Source organism: Myiozetetes cayanensis, unplaced genomic scaffold (assembly GCF_022539395.1).
Source record: "Myiozetetes cayanensis isolate MyiCay16 unplaced genomic scaffold, myiCay2020 scf9, whole genome shotgun sequence".
NCBI classification, from domain to species: Eukaryota; Metazoa; Chordata; class Aves; order Passeriformes; family Tyrannidae; genus Myiozetetes; species Myiozetetes cayanensis.
In genome coordinates, this window is record NW_026088185.1 from 13,291,674 (window position 1) to 13,309,351 (window position 17,678).

The 17,678-nt window shown below is 40.0% G+C and overlaps 1 protein-coding gene across 1 annotated transcript in view; it reads left to right on the top strand.

Annotated features, from left to right (window-relative positions):
* Positions 1-1,334: 1,334 nt before the first annotated feature.
* Positions 1,335-17,678, top strand: part of RAPH1 (Ras association (RalGDS/AF-6) and pleckstrin homology domains 1) — an 87,747-nt gene continuing 71,403 nt past the window's right edge. The window contains 1 exon segment of the mRNA XM_050340093.1: positions 1,335-1,599. The gene's annotated coding sequence lies outside the window, so the exon portion shown is untranslated.

Sequence of the window (17,678 nt, forward strand, 5' to 3'; positions counted from 1 at the left end):
GACATTTATTAATTGTGCAACACTTGAACAAATTATGAAGCAATGTATCAATAATAGTCTAGTATTTTGAATGGTTGGATTAAAAATACTTTATTTACAACTCCATAAGGCTACTGTTGTCTCTTAGTGATGAATGCATGTGTTTTTAGTCCACATTGAGAATTTATATACTTCTGCATCTGAAACTTTGATCTCAGCTTGTCTGGGGAGTTGTTAATTGGCAGCATTTCATTATGTTGCCCAGAATTTGGAAGTGACTATGTGCTAAGGTGAATATACATAGCAAAGACTTTTTGCTAAATGTGTTAGAATTATACACGTGAACTTTGTCTTTAAAATTACTTCATTGTATGTACACATGAAAATCCTATTTTAAAAGCTTCCTCTTCATGTTGCTGGTGACCTAGCTTGTAACCTCGTCGGTAAATTAGTATTTACAGAAGTATAACAACTAGCATCACTTTGCATAATTGTTCTCATTTATGGAAAACACTGTGCTTTAGCCGACTGAAGTTTTCTCCGTGTTTGATGTTGACAGATAAAACCTAATGCAAACATGCCTGTGTTCTGTCACGACACAGCAGCGGTTCCAGCCCAGGGGAGAGGCACGTTCCCGGCGGGAGGCAGCGTGGATGGCACCTCTCCTGCGCTGGAGCTGGGAGCCCCAGCAGCCCACGCTATGAACTGTGTTTGAGCCAATCTCCTCTCCTACAGCAGTACTTGCAGTAGCAACCAATGCGTTTTATCCCATTTTGTGAACATTTTAAAGAATGGCGATCTCGGCCCTGAAGCTGTGGTAGGATGAGAAACGGGCCAATTCCCGGCCGGGGCACAGCGTGGACGAGGCGGCGCGATCCGGGGCTGGTCCGAAGACAGCGGGACACACGACCGAGGATTTCGGTAGGATTCCCAGGATTTGGTAACTGGCTGCCTACAGAAACCCTTGGTGATCGGAACGGGGAGCATCCCCCGGCGCCTGTAGCTGCGGACGGAACCGCAGCCGCAACTGCCTGGGGCGCGGCCACCGCCCGCCGAGAGCGCGCTGGCCGCCGCCCGGTGCGGGCGGACGCGGGGATCGGCAGCGGGGGATCGGCTCCGCAGGGATCGGCTCCTCAGGGATCGGCCCCTCAGGGATCGGCCCCTCAGGAATCGGCCCCGCGCGCCCCCGGCGCTGGCGGCGCTCCCCCCGCTGGCGGCGGTCCCGGCGGGGCGGGGCGAGGCGCGGCCCGCGCGCCGGAAGTGAGCGGCGGGGGGGCCCGGGCGGCGGCGGCGGCGCGGGGGGCGGTGTCTCCCTGCGCTGCCGGGCAGGGACGCGCCTCGGCCGCGGGGCGGGGGCGGCTCCGCGCTCGGCGGAAACAAGGAGCGGGAAAGGAAGGGAGCGGCGCAGGGAACCGGTACTGGCCGCCACCATTAGCGGCGGCGGGAGGAGCAGCAGCAGCAGCAGGGGCAGCGGCAGCCGCAGCCGCCGTCGCGGGGGTCTGCGGGCGGAGCGGAGCCGGGTGCCGCCGGCAGCGAGCGGGAGCGAGCCCGCCGCCTCGCCCCTCTGTTCTGCGGGGCGGCGCCGCTGCCCGCCGGGGGCTCCCCCGGCGCCGGGGCGAGGTGAGTGACGGAGCCGCGTTCGCGGCGGTCTTGTCTGGGAGAGCGGGCGGTGGCAGAGCCGGGGCTGGGAGAGCGGGCGGTGGCAGAGCCGGCGATGGCAGAGCCGGCGGGCAGCGTTTCCTGCCGCGGCAGCGCCGGGGCTGGGCGGGAGCACCGGCGCGAAGGGGCTCATTCACCGTCCCGCCGCTGTGCCCGGCGCCCCTGCACGCCTCAGCGTGGTTTTTTCCAGAGAGGCTCCGCTGTGCCGGTGGTGACTGGTGGAGCTTTGTGTGCCCCCGCGTTTTCCCCGAGAGAGGCACGGCTCGGGAGAGGCTGAGGAGCCAGGCGGGGATGCGCGAGGGATGTAGTGTGTGGCATGCAGACAATGCCAGCCCGGGTGAGTCTCCACCCTGTGGAGCCGCAGGCAGCGGGTCCCCTCACGGGCACCGCCGAGCCGAGCGCTCCCGCCGCGGAACAGAACGCGCAAATCCTCCATCCTGGTGCGAGAAGGAAACATTTGTTTGGACTGCTCGTTACAATGTTTTGTTTTTACCACAAAAACCCAAACACCGAAACATCAAAGCTGAAATCTTTTGAGCGCTTTAGGCGTACGATTCGCTGAGGGCAGGCTGGTTTGTGAGGAGCCTCCCAAGCAAGGCTGGTGTCTGCATTGGGTTTCATGAGGGTGGGAGAGTGGGATATTATTTTTTCTGCATGGGGAAAATCATTGATGGTGGGAGGGAAAGGAGGAGTGTCTGTATACGTGAGTGTCACATGACCTTGTAAAATTCATATAGCTATACTTATTTTTCTCCTGCATTAATGCCAATTGTCTTAAGAAGCCAATGACTTACCTGTTCATTTCAGAAGGCTTTATTTCTTTGGGGTTTTCTTATCTTATGGAGCAGAAAATAGTCACCTGTGTGGACACTGTCTGTGTGTTTTATCATGCATTTTATAATTTTTACTAGTATTTTAAGGCCTTTTATGTTTTTACTGGGTTATAGGTGATCAGAAGGGGACAAACAGCAGTATGTGTAATATAAGTTCTTTTTTACTGGAAGAGTACAGGTACACTCCATTATGCACAGGTATAGTGTTTCATATGGCTAATACCTTTCCATTGCCATTCATGTGGTAGATGAATGTTTTGTGAGACTGTAGAATCACACCCACTCCATTTTGAACAAATTGCCTCTTCTCTTATCGCTTCCCCCTCACTCCAGTGTTCTCCAGACACTGGCTTATAAAACACCTTTGAGCAGAAAAATTAGTTTTATGTTTATTGATGAACAAATTTAGATGTTTATTGAAAACAGTATGTCTAAACCAGCAAATTTTCCAATTTTATTGTCTTAAATCAGCTTTTCTCTGCTGAGAAGTTTCCTATTAAAATAGAGGAACAGAAAAATTACTTTGCTAAATCATCTTGAAGAACAAGTATAGGTCATATCTAAGGAATCCAAGGAATACTTTACATGTAAGTTATATAAACATCTAGACACGTCCATATTTAATACATTGATATCATTCTTGTGTGGGTGTGGTGGATAGTGGAACATGGACTGTTTTTCTGCACCTAAGTTAGTATATGGTTTTTCATATCACTGGGTGATGCTCATATTGCCGTACAGAAATCCATGTTACAGAACCTTTTTGCTTTTATACAATTAGAAGGTAAGTGGCAGTTAGAAATTTATTTATTGCCCTCCTACAGCTCTCATTTTCAGATAGATATTTTCCTAAAATGGCTTCGTTTTTAACTCATACAACATGCAATGAAGTGTCCATCTACCACTGCTTCTCTGACTCAGCATGTGGTGACTGAGAAAAGTATTGCTAAGAGATAAACCACAGTTCAGGAAAGTAGTGTACTGTACCAGCTGTTAGTCTCTTGAAAGAATATAAAAATAATGTGAAAAGGGACACTGGCAAATTTTATATGATCTTCAATCTGCCTTCCTTGCATAGCGTCTTGAGACAACTGCCTTCAGGTTTGAATTTAAAATCGATTTTTTACAGAGGAGCAGCGCATTGACATAAACTGTTTTGAACTTGCAGCCTGTTCCTTTCTTAGGCAGGTGAGCCATGGCACAGGGAACACCTGTTGGTTTAAAGGAGTGTATGAGATGGCTGCGATACCTTTTGTAGGTAATGGTTCAATATGATTGATTTTAAGAGGCTTTATTTTTCAAAAGGATGTCTCAGGCTTTTGAGTATCAGAATATATGGATATTGCCTCTTTTCCCCCAAACTACTGATTTTTTTTAACTGCAAAGCTGTTTTGTTGCTTCTTTATCTGAATTTTGCAGGAGTATGGACATGTGCTTCTTTATGTATTGCTTCAGCATTAAGGTTTTTAATACAATCAACTGACTTTTCTAGCTAGAAATAGTTAATTCTTTATGCTTTAAACTGAAGATCTTTACTGGTCATACAACTTGCCTTCTTTCCTCAAATGTTTTCCAGCCACTGGAGGGGGAAATAAAAAGCTATCAAACTGGGACAGAGTTAAATGTGAGTGACTAAGCCAGGCAAATACTAAGAAGAATGGTGCTGAAGATCCCAGCTATTAAGTAATTTAGATCACCTTCTTAATAGAGGAAAAATCCAAATCTCTTGTGTTACAAATAAAGCCAAAGGCTGCAAAATAATCACATGCCACCTTTTCTGTTCTGATAAATAATAGTTTTACTACGGAATCTTCAAATAAAGCTGAACTAATGTTCTCCACAGCTTCCCATTAACATCTGTTCATACTGAGGACCCTGCTGATTAAATCTAGAACTTGTTACAAGCACTTACCAGAGCCAAAAACGTCCGATTTCTGTTTCCGCCCCCAACAATAAACCATTTTGTGATGTTTCACACCCTTTCTCTGCACTTGCTAGAAGAAAACATGTTAATTTACAGCTGAATCTCAGGCAATCTCAGATAAATAAGCCATATGAAAAGGGACAGTCCAGATGAGTTTTATTGCTAAGGTTTAATAATACATTGAAATGACAGTGGACTGCCAAGTAGTCCCGTTATAGGTGGAGCGTTGATTTTGTTAAAAAAAAAGTGAATTACAAAACCAAAGTTGATGTATTAAGTAAGTCCTCTTAAACATTCAAAAAATATCTCTGATAATTGGCAGTCACAGATTCTGAGTGAGCACACACATTGAACGCTCTCCACCTTTAGGAATGTCTATAAAATTAGGGAATGCCAGGAAAGAAACTTGCACTATAATTGCATGTTATAATTGTTCTTCAGATTAGCAAGGGATTTAAGTTTCTTCTTGTTAATCTGGGTGTATTATCATGACTTTAAAAAGGTGTTCATTGAAAATGGCATATCATTTTTAAGAGGTTAATACTAGAAATTAGTAATAACTATCCAATTAAACACACTAGTCCCTGTGAGAAAGAACTAAAATTCGTTAATGGTGGAGGTTGCTAATTATCATCTTACAAAGACTAAGAAAAGTATCTGCAGAATATTTTTGTGCAACTTGATCCAGATATATTGGCTGATATTTTCTGACATTTTAATGAACTGAAGTCACTTCTCTATTTTGTTCTGTGTAGGAATTTTAGTTATTTGCTAAGTCCAGCTTTAGAGGAACTGTTTCACGTAAGATGTTAAATAGAATAATACTATTTGTTGAACTTGCTTTTTTGAATAAATCTGTTTGTGAAGAGCTCTTGAAATGTCTTGTTCTGTCAGCTATTACTCCGTTAGGAATTGTATGGAGGAAAATGGTGCACATGAGAATTTGAAACTGGCCTGATGTTAATATTAGGAAAATAATTTTTTGCCATCTTATATCATAATGAGTTAGTTGGATTTTTTAGGAGGGGGATCTGGGGTTGGGTAGGAATTCCAGAGACGATACAAAAAATAGTTTTAAAACTTTACAGTCACAGAACATAATTTTTACCTGCTACTGAATATCTAGTCAGAATAAGTTAAATGAATTATTCATTAGAATAATTTAAATTAATGTAATCAGGAAGGTGATTGCGTCTTCATTGCCTCTGGTCTTTCTTTTCAGGAACGCAGTGTGTAAGTTGGAAGTTTTTATACAGAAATATTATAATGCGTCTGGTGAGGAAATTATTATATACAGTTATGATGTATTTGCTCGAGTAAATATTTTAATGTTCAAGAACTCAAGTTGTTGCTGATAAAAATGCACTAATATTGCATAGAGCAAATGGTAAAGTGAATATGGATTGTTTTCATCTTCTGTGAAAATTACCTGAATCATCATCCCATATTGGAATGTTAACATTGTATTGTTCTAATTATTATAGTTGACATCTGCTGAAATAGTCTTGTACAGTGTGAGGGTGTCAGTACTCTGTCAACATAAGTGTTTAGAATGCCAAGTTGTGTTCTTATAAAAACCACCTTACCGTTTCCTACTGTTTATTACAACAGGACAGCTGATTTCTAACAGAGCAGGATTAGAAAGAAACAGGAGCAAGTGACATCATTCTTCAGTTTTGTGGCTCTGATAAGTTGTATTACTTGTGTCAGTATTGCATTTTCATCTTAAAAAGTCTTGGAGAAGTTGTAGAACCCAATAATTTCTCTCAAATGCAGTTATGGAGTGAAAGAATATGTTATCTAAAACATACAGAAAGGGGCAGGAGAGAGATTCATTGGCATCCTTCATCTTCCCTGGCAACTTTACCCTTCGGAAAGCTTTGGGAGCAGTTGCAGGGGGACTGGCAGAAACTTCTGTTCATGTGATAGTGAGAGTTGAAGTCCACTGCCTGCCACTGGCATGGGGTTCTTTGCTACTGCCAGTGCTGTGATTGTCTCATATTGTCCTTCTGTTTTCCCAAAGACTGAACAATTTGCTCTGTTTGTAGGACCTGTAGTATTCCTGGTGTGTCTTTTTGTCCTTGATACGGGATTAAAGAAAAATAATAAATAAAAGTATCACTGTGCTGTCCTTAGAGTCGAGGTGTGCAATAAAATGACTTCTTGTAGTTATTTCAGTTGTTGCCTCCTTAGCTCTTCCAGTAGGCAGGAACAGTTTGCTCCCTAAAGAAAAGCTCCTAGTAGAGCTTGTTTTTCTCCAGGGATACATGGGTAGGCTTCATCTTGATGCAAATTCTGTCATTTGTTACACTTTTCTATGCTAATGATGGCTGCTCTTAAAGTAGAAAAGGTAGATCATTCATTCTGTGTGATTGTAGTCTTAATGTCTGAATTTGGTTATAGACTCCTGGTAAAAGTGCTCCCCCAAACTAAACTGTTGTTGAGCAAGTAGATTCTACTTCTGCCATTGTACTGTTGTATATCAATGACTTGTGAAAAACTCCCCAGGTTCTTTGAGGGAAGTACTTCTAACTCTTCTAACTCTTCAAGGATTACTCTGTGCTAAATTATTCTTCATTTTCTGAAATCCAGTTGGTCATTGTAAAAGAAAAAATGTTTTCAGAAGTGTCTGAAAGACTTAATTACTGACCTTACTGAAATTGTAATTGACAAATTTGCATCATCTGCTTGTAAAATTCGATTTTGAAGACTGTATCACTGAATAGTGTTAGAAGTGCAAATGAATATCTATCAGGCATTGATGATAAAATAGTCCTGTCTCAAATTCTTACTCCAACATTACCTTTGCAGTTAAATCCCTTCAATATGTGTAATAAAACTGCCTGCTGAGTGAAGTGCAACATTAAAAGTTGAGTGAGTTACTGCACATTGTGCAAAGTGCTACCTTAACAGCATAGAAATCACAACAGATTTTTTTGGGTGGAATTTCATTCTTCTTGGAACTTACAGATGATGCTAAGACAGTTTTGCCCAGCTATTGTTTCAATCAGTGATGAAAAAACCCTAGTGCTTTCTTGATGTCTGTGGATTTCTTTTAAATGGTTCTATTGATTTTTAAGGTGAAATATCTCTGTCTAAAATACTGATTTGATTGGAATTGGGAAAGTACACTGAAACTGTGATTGACAGATTTTTCTCTCTGTCAAGGGGCTTGTAGATTTGTAGTGGTAGTCCTATGTTTAACTATAAAGTTGCTGAATTGATCCTTGTGATGCAGGCATCTCTTCATGATGAGGTGTCCGATAAACTTTGACTGGCTAGAGAAGACAGCATCAGCGAAATAAATATGCAGGTTCTTTGAAAGAAGTACAGTTGCTCCATGTGTTGTTTATATACTTATTCCAGTCATTAATCTCTATACAGAGGCATTTGCTATGCCTGGAGTAGCCACAAGTTCCTGCTTGCATCTCTGCCAGTGCTGACCCAGTCTCAAGAACTATATGTTCCACTCTGTTTGTTTTTTCGTCTTTTGTTTTTTTTTTTCTTGTAGGTCCCTTTATGGATGGCATTAGTTAGAGCAGAAGAGAAGCAGTTGAGATCAGAGACAACTTTTTCCCCCTTACGCTTTTCCTGGCAGAATTATCCTTAGGTCTTATGTAGCTTTAGAGATCACTGAACTATTGTGGATTAAAAATACTAAGAAAGAGAAGAGACTGGTGAGATTAAATCCATGTAAATTCTGTGATCCAGTTTGCAGCATAATCCACGGCATCCAAATTGGTGAAATTGAAGGGGTGATGATCTGGGAGCTGCTGAGAGAAGAGAAGCTACATCCTTGTATACGTCTTCCTTGATCGTGATTATATAGTTTTGCAAAACTAAACGTTCTTTTACTTTGGGGATGTAAAAGGCATTTTTAAAAATAAAGACAAACCTTCCAGGTTGCTGTTTGCATCTTAAGAGTACTAAAAGGCATCTCTCCAGAGTTTCAGAATCTTTTGTAGGAAATACTTTGCCCCCTGATTTTGCAATAATTTCATTTTTATATCTAGATGACTAACATTACCTATACTTATTTAGACAAGCTGCTTTACAAAACCAGGTTGGGTTCTAGCTCAGTATTGAAAAAAGTAAATTTTCAGCATGTTTTCAAACATGTCATAAAGGGGACTGATTTTTGCAGCTTAATGATGATCTTCTGAAGGTGAGATTGGCATGGGAAGCTTATTAGTTTTGCAGAAATACTGATCTTGAATACTAATTGCCTTAATTTTAGTCCCATGGGGTTTTTTTCTGCTTCGTATGTGAGCTCATTACTTGTTACTCTTTTATGGTTTAGAACAAAAAACCATTATATTAGGTGGGAAGAGAAAGTAATCTCTAGCAATTGCGAAGCCATTTCATAACAATGTTCTCTCAGGTTTTCTCGTATTGTTGGCTGGCAATACCCAAAGTTCCAACGTTCTGAAGTTTGTGTTGACTCTGAGACTGTGTCTGCAAGAAGAAGGTACTCTCTGTGCAATGCAGTATCTTCCCTAGCTTCCTTCAGAAGCAAGGAGAGCGTTCACCACCCAGGGAGGTTTCTCACAATTGTTCTATGGGAGGTACATTACTTACAGATTGTGTCTGGACTCACAGTAAAGCCTCAGTCTTTGGTATTGCGCTGTTGGCTGTTCCAAGGCAGTTTCTTGCTCGTGTAGGGTTGTTTTTGATTTCATCCTGACTTGCCTAGTTCCTGCCTAGTATAGTGATGAGGCATCTTGCATAGGATTTTTGATTCTGTGCCAGAAGCCAAGCATTCCAAGCTGTCTTTATTTATAGAATCATAGAATCGTTTAGGTTGGAAAAGACCTCTAATACCGTAGAGTCCAACTGTTAACCTTGCGCTGCCAAGTCCATCACTAAACCATGCTTGAGTTGATTTTGTATATATAAAGGTCACTGGAGTAAAAATAATGTCTAGATATAAGAAAAATGCACACAAAACCCAAGCAAACATGCCAAACATCTACTTGTTCTTTCCTCAGTAATTTTGCTTCCTACTCTTCTCTTAGATAGATCTGTGATCTTGTTTCTCCATTTAAAATTGAGTTAATCATTGTTGGAATCTGTTTCAATATACCAATGCAAGTTTGGACTTCCCAGGTGTCTGTAATCATTCTTCGTCACAGGTGACTAAAGGCTTCCCACAAATGTGGTTTATAGTGCATTTAAAAGCAGAATTCTCACCATGAGAAAACTGCTCAGGTTGTTCTGAGCCTATAAAGAGAAATGCTTTACGCACCTCTGTTCTCCAAGGAAGTCGTCACTTCTGTCTCTAATGCATGACTTAAGGGGAATGACCGTTTACTTGGACATGGTGTTCTGAGTGTTTGGATAGACGGAGGTTGGCTGTGCTATTCCCGGACAAGCATGCTGCAACTTCATTGTGTGTGTCACTGCACACCATTTCAGTTAACGGTAGTGGTGTCTGAGAGCTCAAGAGAAACACTTGTAGCTATTATATAGTGACATTTTATTTAGGAGTGAAGGGGGAAAGCCAGTAGTTTTTGGTCTCTAGTGACTTTGCAGTGTAGCAGTGCACCTGAAGCTGCGTAAGAGAAGATGACTTTTCCTTTCACCTTTACTCAGCTATGTCTATTAATAAGTAACTTAGTGATATCTTATGATCAGTTCTGTGAAACTGAAAGGCTGTTTGTCAGATTGATGTGAGTGCCAGCAATAAATTCCTGCCCAGGGTGGAAGGAAAGAATTAATTTCATGAAGAAATGTTCAGTTTTGCTGGATTAGAGAGCTTAGAGATTCTTTCTAAGAAGCACAGCAGAAGTGAGGAGTCTCATTTTCAGCAATTTTATGGAAGGAGAGGGAGAATGCCATAGAAAAGTGTGAATGTTACCTTCCCTTCTGGGAAGAGCGGCAGAGCGGAAAATGGAAGCAATAGGGAAATGAATGAAATGTTCAGGAGGAACCACGTACCCACGTCACAGTTGTTAAAGTGAAACATACCGTGTCTTTAGGAAGAATGCTCCATGTTAACTACTATGCAGTTGATGGTGCAGCATACAGCTTAACCTTTTGTGCTTGGTATCCTCAGAGGCTTTCTCATTAAAAATAAGAGGGGAAAAAAACCAAAACAAACCCCCCCAGTCTAAGTCCTTGTGATGAGCTAGAATGAAACTTGACATTGTTTACATTTATTTAGCTTGAATGTATGCAAAACTTCAGAAGGTTCTTAAAAGCAACAACAAGTTTAAAAAAAAGAAAAAGCCCTTAGGATTAGTTACTGCTACTTAGTAATGAAAAATCTTAAATTATCTTTTATCAACTGGAGTGGAATATTCCTGGAATGACTAGCGTGCATTGCAGGGTTGAAAGTCCAAGCACAGAGCAAACAAAGTATTTTCAGACTATGCACTTTCAGCGTCAGTAGCGTTTCGTTTCTGAAATGTGATGACTTGGTCATCTTTCTTTTTGCAAAGAGACGTCAATCTTCATTCTTCTGAAGGACCAGGTAGTTACTATATTTACAGGTATCATGTGGGGAGTTAGCTTGGATAGACAGTGAGGCCCAGAAGTTTAGGGAATGATTTTATGTGTCTTTTTTTCCCCTAGATCCTTTAAAGTATGTTAGGTTTGTGTAACCTTTAAATTTAAAATGCACACAGCATAAGAAAAAAACATTGTCCCTTGACGCAAATTACTTTGATTTAGTGTACAGGTTATCTGCTGTCAGTGTCATGAAAAGAGTTTAAATTGGACTGCTGTTGCTTTAGGGCGTAAAGACTGATCTGAGTGCAGTACATAAGGCATGTTATGGCATTATCTTTCACTTTTTAAATTATTCCTTATTGTTTAGTACTTCTGATGGTTAATGTTTTCCACTAATCCTTGTGAAGTGCATACTTTCTTATTTTGAAGATGATTGTTATGTTCTGTATAATGTGACCATGGGCCAACCTTGTGTCTTTTTACACTGTAAAGTAAAAGATGCATTAAATAGTAATAAAATAGGACTGTGTCTGTAGAACAGGAGAGTGTGTTTTAAAGCAATGCCTTCCTAAATCTTTATCTAGTTTCTTGGGTTTGTAGAGTTTACTGTAACCCCTCCTGAGCTTGAATTTCACCTCCAATTTTTTTTTTTTCCCCCAATCTTGAAAGTACATGGTCTTCCTTTCGTTCAAAATGTACGTCACCTGAAACTAGGAGGCCAGAACTTTTTAGTTTTATGTACTTATGCTCATGATTAACTTTCGTAGATATGGTTGGTCTGGCGTATTCTTTGATACAACTCTTGACAGGCTGTGAGCTTTTGAGAACAACATTTCAGTACTCGTGATCTGATGAAACATGATAAAATGTTACAAGATATTGATGTGTCTTTTGTAATGCATTGTTCCAGTTGAAGCTGCCTATATCTTTTTTTTCTACTTTAGAGTGAGTTGAAAAGCAAGATAAAGGGCCAGTTGTTCTCTTATGAAAATGTAAAAATTGCAGCTGGCTGTATGTTGTCTGCATTCTTTTTGCCTTCCAGTGTGGATTTAAATATTTGGATTTACAACTGCGCATGCTTTCACTGTGTGCCATAAGAATTGAGGAGGCATAGCCTACTGATAAATTCAGCAGCTGCTGCTTCATTCCTAAAATGATTTTTGCTGGATTGCTGTTGTTGAAATGTTGGTATTTTAGTTTGATTCAGACAATATGGTTGACAGGAATAGTGAACTAACATATATTCTTTTTTGGTTTTGCAGTATGACTAAATATGTCGTTTTGTATCTGGATATGTCATTATCATGTCTGTTCATTCCAAGGCACTCAGAGTGAAGTATCAAACTTTTTGGAATATAGTGACAGCCATTGTTCAAAACAGTTGTATAGAGGGTATGAAGTTGTTTGGGTTTTTCAGTAGAATTTGGAATATATAGATGGTTAAAATGTTATATTATTAGTTCACTTCTTGAAAAGAAAATTTAAAGTTTTGCCTAGCATGGCTCATTGTGGATAGCTACAGTGCTGTGATGGAGTCATCTCTTAAACTGCAGAACACAACTTTGCGGGGCAATTGAAGGTCCAGTAAAAAAAGCCCTTAGTTTACTAAATATTTCTTTCTTAATTTCTGAAGCTCTGCTTGCATCTGTCATGTGATGAGTAACATTTCACTGGGGAGGGCAGCAGCAATCTGGTCCTGTGTGCATCAAGAATCAGGTGTAGTTGTATGGAACTAGTTTGAATGTCTGGTTTGAGGCTTGTATTTCAACAGTAGGAAATAGTGATGATCTTACTGTTATTTGGTGTGCATGCAGTAGCCTGGCATTCAATGGAATACAGATAGATAACTGTGTAGTTTTCATATTTTTATTGCCACTCTACTGCCAATATATTTTATAGATCACATTTAGAAAATATGTTTGTAACTAACTCTGATCTTTTGCTTTCCAAAGATGAGCAAAATAAGCCCTGAAACAATATCCATGACTCTGCATTCTGTAAAAAATTGATTTGTGCCCTCTCTGTGTATTGCTGAGCTTTTACAGTGTCTTGAGGAATAGGACATTACTTTAAAAGAGGAAGTTAGGTCTGCCACAGAGGAAGCATTATATTATGGATTAAATGCTGTCCTTGTCATCACTGAAACACACTTTTTCTGCTGTCTTGTTACATTCATAGTTTTTTTCTTCATACAGTGTTCCAGTTCTCTATTTGAGTTGCAGACAACGAGTAGTTTTGAAAGTTGTATATGTAGCTCTCTTGCCCTCTTTTTGGGAATTAGTCTTGGAATGTTTTCTTCTGAAATGATTCTTGATTTGAAACTGGATAGGTAGAAAAATCTTTTTTCTGTGCTCAGTTCCTTCCTGTGCTTGGGTTTATGTTGTGTGTGTGCTCTTAGATTCTGCTGTCTAGAATTGTTCCACAGGGGATATTAAGTCCATTGAGAACTGGGCAGAATATTGTTCTTGGTGTTCCCTGTCTGAAAATGCTCATGGTGGGGGGTTGGATAGTATTATTAGCTATGCTAGTCCTGTGCTTCGTGCGTATTCTCCTCAGCTGGCATAAAATTCTTAGGTGATGCAGAAGAATTGAAAAAGGGGCTGAGAGCTTGATTCTGTGACTTGATTGAATTTTAAAAACCAGTTTTTAAAACTATCATGAATAGTAGAGCTGGAAAGAGGTACTGTTAGAATTGACCTTACTAATTAGCACAAAGGCTGCGAATGATTCCACAGATGATATTGCTCTTTTAATTGTTTTCTTCTGAGAGAAGGTTGTGACATCAGATGACAAGTTGAGAGCAGGAATAAAGAAGGTCTTAGGATGCATTACATTTGTTTTTTTACAGGTATTGCTTCATGAATGACGTTGTGGGGCACAGTCTGCCTTGCAATTGAACTGCTTCATTTCCAGATCTGACAAGATCTGGTTGCACTGAATGGAAAGAGACAGTGCCATTGAAGCAGTGCTAACAGCCAGGCATGGATTCCTGGTAGGAATTCTCAGTGATATTGCCATGGGACCATAGCCAGTCAGTTCCCTTAATAAGCATGAAGGTCCACTGGCAACTCTGACAAAGCAGCTGCAGCTGATGTTCCAGCATGCTAACACCTTGATTCATCCACTGCTGAGTGTGCCAGCTACTGTCCATTAAATAATGACTTTGGACTAGTTTCTTCGCCAAAATTTCCACAGGCACGTTTATGACCAGTCTTTCAAAGAGTGGTTATGGCTCTAACTTTGCACTGATTACAGTTTTGTCAGGCTTCTGCTGCACTACTGTGTAATCAGACAGTATCAGAATGTGAGGTTAACGCTGTAGAACACTGCTGAACAATAAAAGGAGAGCAGAATAACATGACCCATATCTTTGGCTTTCTCTAAGTTCAGTAAGACAGAATTGTTTTTAAGACTTCCTTCAATATTATGGGAAAATTGCCCAGGTAATTGCTTCCTTATTTATTCTATTTATATGTATCATCCTTCAAAGTGTGCTGCAGAATTTCTGTAATATGCAAAGAGCATCTTCAGCTGACTGCCAAAGCCAGCTGTATGAAAACAGAAGTTGGTTCAGCTTCACCAGCACAGTTGAAAACCTATCTTGTGTATAAGTAGTTAAATAAAAAAAAAACAAACAAAACCAAACCAACCCTAAAATCTAACTAGGTTCCATGTGGAAATATTCTAAAGACTAATAATGGAATATATTGGTAATACTGCTTGCCTCTTTACTAGTGCTTTTTATGAGCAAGTGTGCAAAAAGTATACTGGTGTAAATAAAAGGTTTTTTAACTTTCTGAACTCTTTAATGCATTTGCAGCTAGAAGGTGACAGCAGTGAGTATGAGTACTAGGAACACATTCTCGATCCATGTGACTGGTGGTGTTTAGCACTGCAACAACAGCAGTGTGTGGAAATTTTTCCCAACTTTCTTCCAGTGATTTTTGGCCATGTTTTTCATACAGAAGGTGGAGTTTTCTCATCTGCTTCCCTTTACTTGCAAAAGGGTGGAGGGTCTTGTGGTTGGGATTTTTAGGTGGTTGGTTGTGAAGTTTCTGGGTTTTCTAAGAAAAAGCTGTTGAAGTTTTTCTTCCAGTCTTTGACTTGTAAAATTAATTTTTAAATGGTATACTGTCTTTTGCAGAGTGTAATGTTGTCCAGTCCCAAATACACTAATATTTCTTGACTTTTTAACACTGTTTTCCTTCTTTCTGCAATCGCTTCCCCTTGCAAAAAGGAGACCTAATTTGCGTTGATGAATCAGAAGACCTATATAGAAAAACTTGGATTTTCTGGCTTTGCGTATACAAATTGCTTGGATTGTTTGCTGTGTCCTGCAGATAGTTTACTCTTAACTTTTTCTTATGCTGGGGAGGAGGGGCCTTCAGGCTCCCTTCAGTACATGACTGTGAGGGGGGGTGATGATGTGTTCATACTTATGTAGGAGCTTTGAATCAAGAAATCTCCAGTACCATAATGAAGAGATTGCAATTGGTCACTTCAGCAGTTGTAAAGGCTTTTGCAGGACTTGATAATGGAAAAATTCTACTTTATGAAATTTAATTTTATTCATAATAAAATCTTGTAAAATTTTTAAACTGCTTTGTTAGTATCTTCCATATGATGCTTACATAGCGTGATCTGTGAACTGAACTTGTGAATGTTTTCTGTGTTCAGACATAACATTGTTAACTATCTCTTGTTTGTTGGTTTTGATTTATATCCTGAGGTTATTTTGGATGCAGCATCTGAAATATTTTGCATAGTGGTGTCAACAAGCACAGGGGACTTTTCTAAACTTTCCCTTTTCGCTCTATTAAAAGTTTGGGTTGTCCTTGATCTGATTTTAAATCTGATTTTTGTCTCACCCTAACCTGCAAAATCAATTTGGCAGTTAATTTCTTGATCTTCCATTCTATAAAAAATAAGGCTACATGAACTAGAAATGCTCAGGGATTGTTGAGCCTAGATATCTAACTCAGACATTGATGGATGCTTTTATGAAATGGCTCGTGTTCGTTTGACCTAAAAAACTGTTGGTTTGAGTTTTGTCAAATCCTTTCAACCACTGAGTCACAAATATCATCATCGAGTTCTCTTTTTTCCTAATACATTCATGTGCTATGAAAATTCTCATGTCTTCTCTGTTTCAGGGTGGACTCTATTATGGTCCTTCATTACTTTATCTTAAAGGCCCAAAGTTAATGTTCCTCATTTATACTAAAAACAACCAACCTGTCTTTTATCAGGCTGTGGTATGCAAACCATTTTTCTTATTAAAGATTTACATCTGAAGGCTAATGTAGTGTAGTCTCTGTCACATTACTGGAACTATTCCTGAAAAGCACTGATGGAAGTGTTCCTGGATGCTTAGAAAAAAAAGCACTGATCATGTTTTACTGATGTTAGACTGCCTGTTTTCAAATCAGATTTCATTGTTTGTTGGCTTTACTGTTGTGTTGTACCAGTTGAAGTCCTGGAGTTCCACCTTGCCCTAGTTTCCCAGCTTTTAAGAAGATCCTTGTCTGTCAGGAACCAAATGGTTTCATTACAGTTTTAGTTCTACTTTTACTATTGAGTAGAAGGAGAGAGGAGTTTGATGTCCTGGGATACCTTGACAAAAGAGCTTCATTTTTAGCTGCAGGACTGTGTTCTCTACCCACCCCTCCTGCATGCTTTAGGGTTAGTAAGAGAACTACTTGTAAGAATTGTGTTGTAAATGGACAGTGAGATGCCCTGACCTGTGTGAATGCACTTTAACATACTGCCTGGGAAGGAAAAGGAGAAAAAAAAGATGTGGTGATTTATTAATAGGAGCTGTAATACCTCATTTTTATGATGGAATGATATCTCCAATTCTGAAGGGTGAAGATGGATGAAGTCCATCACCTGCAGAGGTGATGGACCTCCAGAGAAGCAGTCCTGTTTCATTCCAGTGTTCCCCTCCTGCTGAAAGAAGCAGATGTGTGGCACTATCAAATGCAATATTCCTTTACAGTCTGGACTTGGGCCCTGGCATAAATAATTCATAAATAAGGAATTTAATTTTATGTTTTATAGTTATAAGCTACCTTTACTGCAGAGATGTGTTGGGTTGTAGGGAGAATGTGCAGAAAGCTCCTTGTGGAATTTATAACTCTGCAAAAACAGTTTTCTTTTTTGGCTTGTAAACCTGTTCTGATTTATTACAAGCTGACCCTTTAGAGTATGCTAGGCTGTAGCTCCGATCAGCAAAACTTTATTAATCCTTTGGAAAGATAACGGGAAGAAGTTGCCAGCAAAAGCTGAATGGGTGTTTAAAGGTCTGAAGATAGATTAAAAAAAAAAAAGTTATAAAAGCTGTGAAATAACTTTTTTGAGTTTCATTGTAAATCCTTTCATGGTGGTGCTGCTTTGATTTGATTCAGCTTGAGACAGAAATCTAAGATTCAAGTGTAAAAATATTTTCCACAAAACATGAAACTAAAAAAATCTTCAGCCAGTTCACACCTCACTGTTGGCAATCCGAGGAAATGAGGCTGTAGGCTAATGGAATGTGCTACAAACTTCTACATCTGCATAAACTTTTTCACAGTGCATTAGACAAACACAACTTGGAGATTATTTTCATTTTAAATGTTGAAGCAGTAAAGAATTAAGAGACTCATTGTAATGAGGCTTTTAAACTGGTCACGGTCACCCATATTTCAAATAGCTACTTTTGCTGCTTTGTGCTTCATTTTGTCTGCAGCAAATTAATGCAGATCAGTTCTTTCTTGCCAGCCCTTGTCCTTAACAAGATATGAATGTGGTCCAAATAATTAGCATTTCTAGTGTCACAAATGACATTCCTG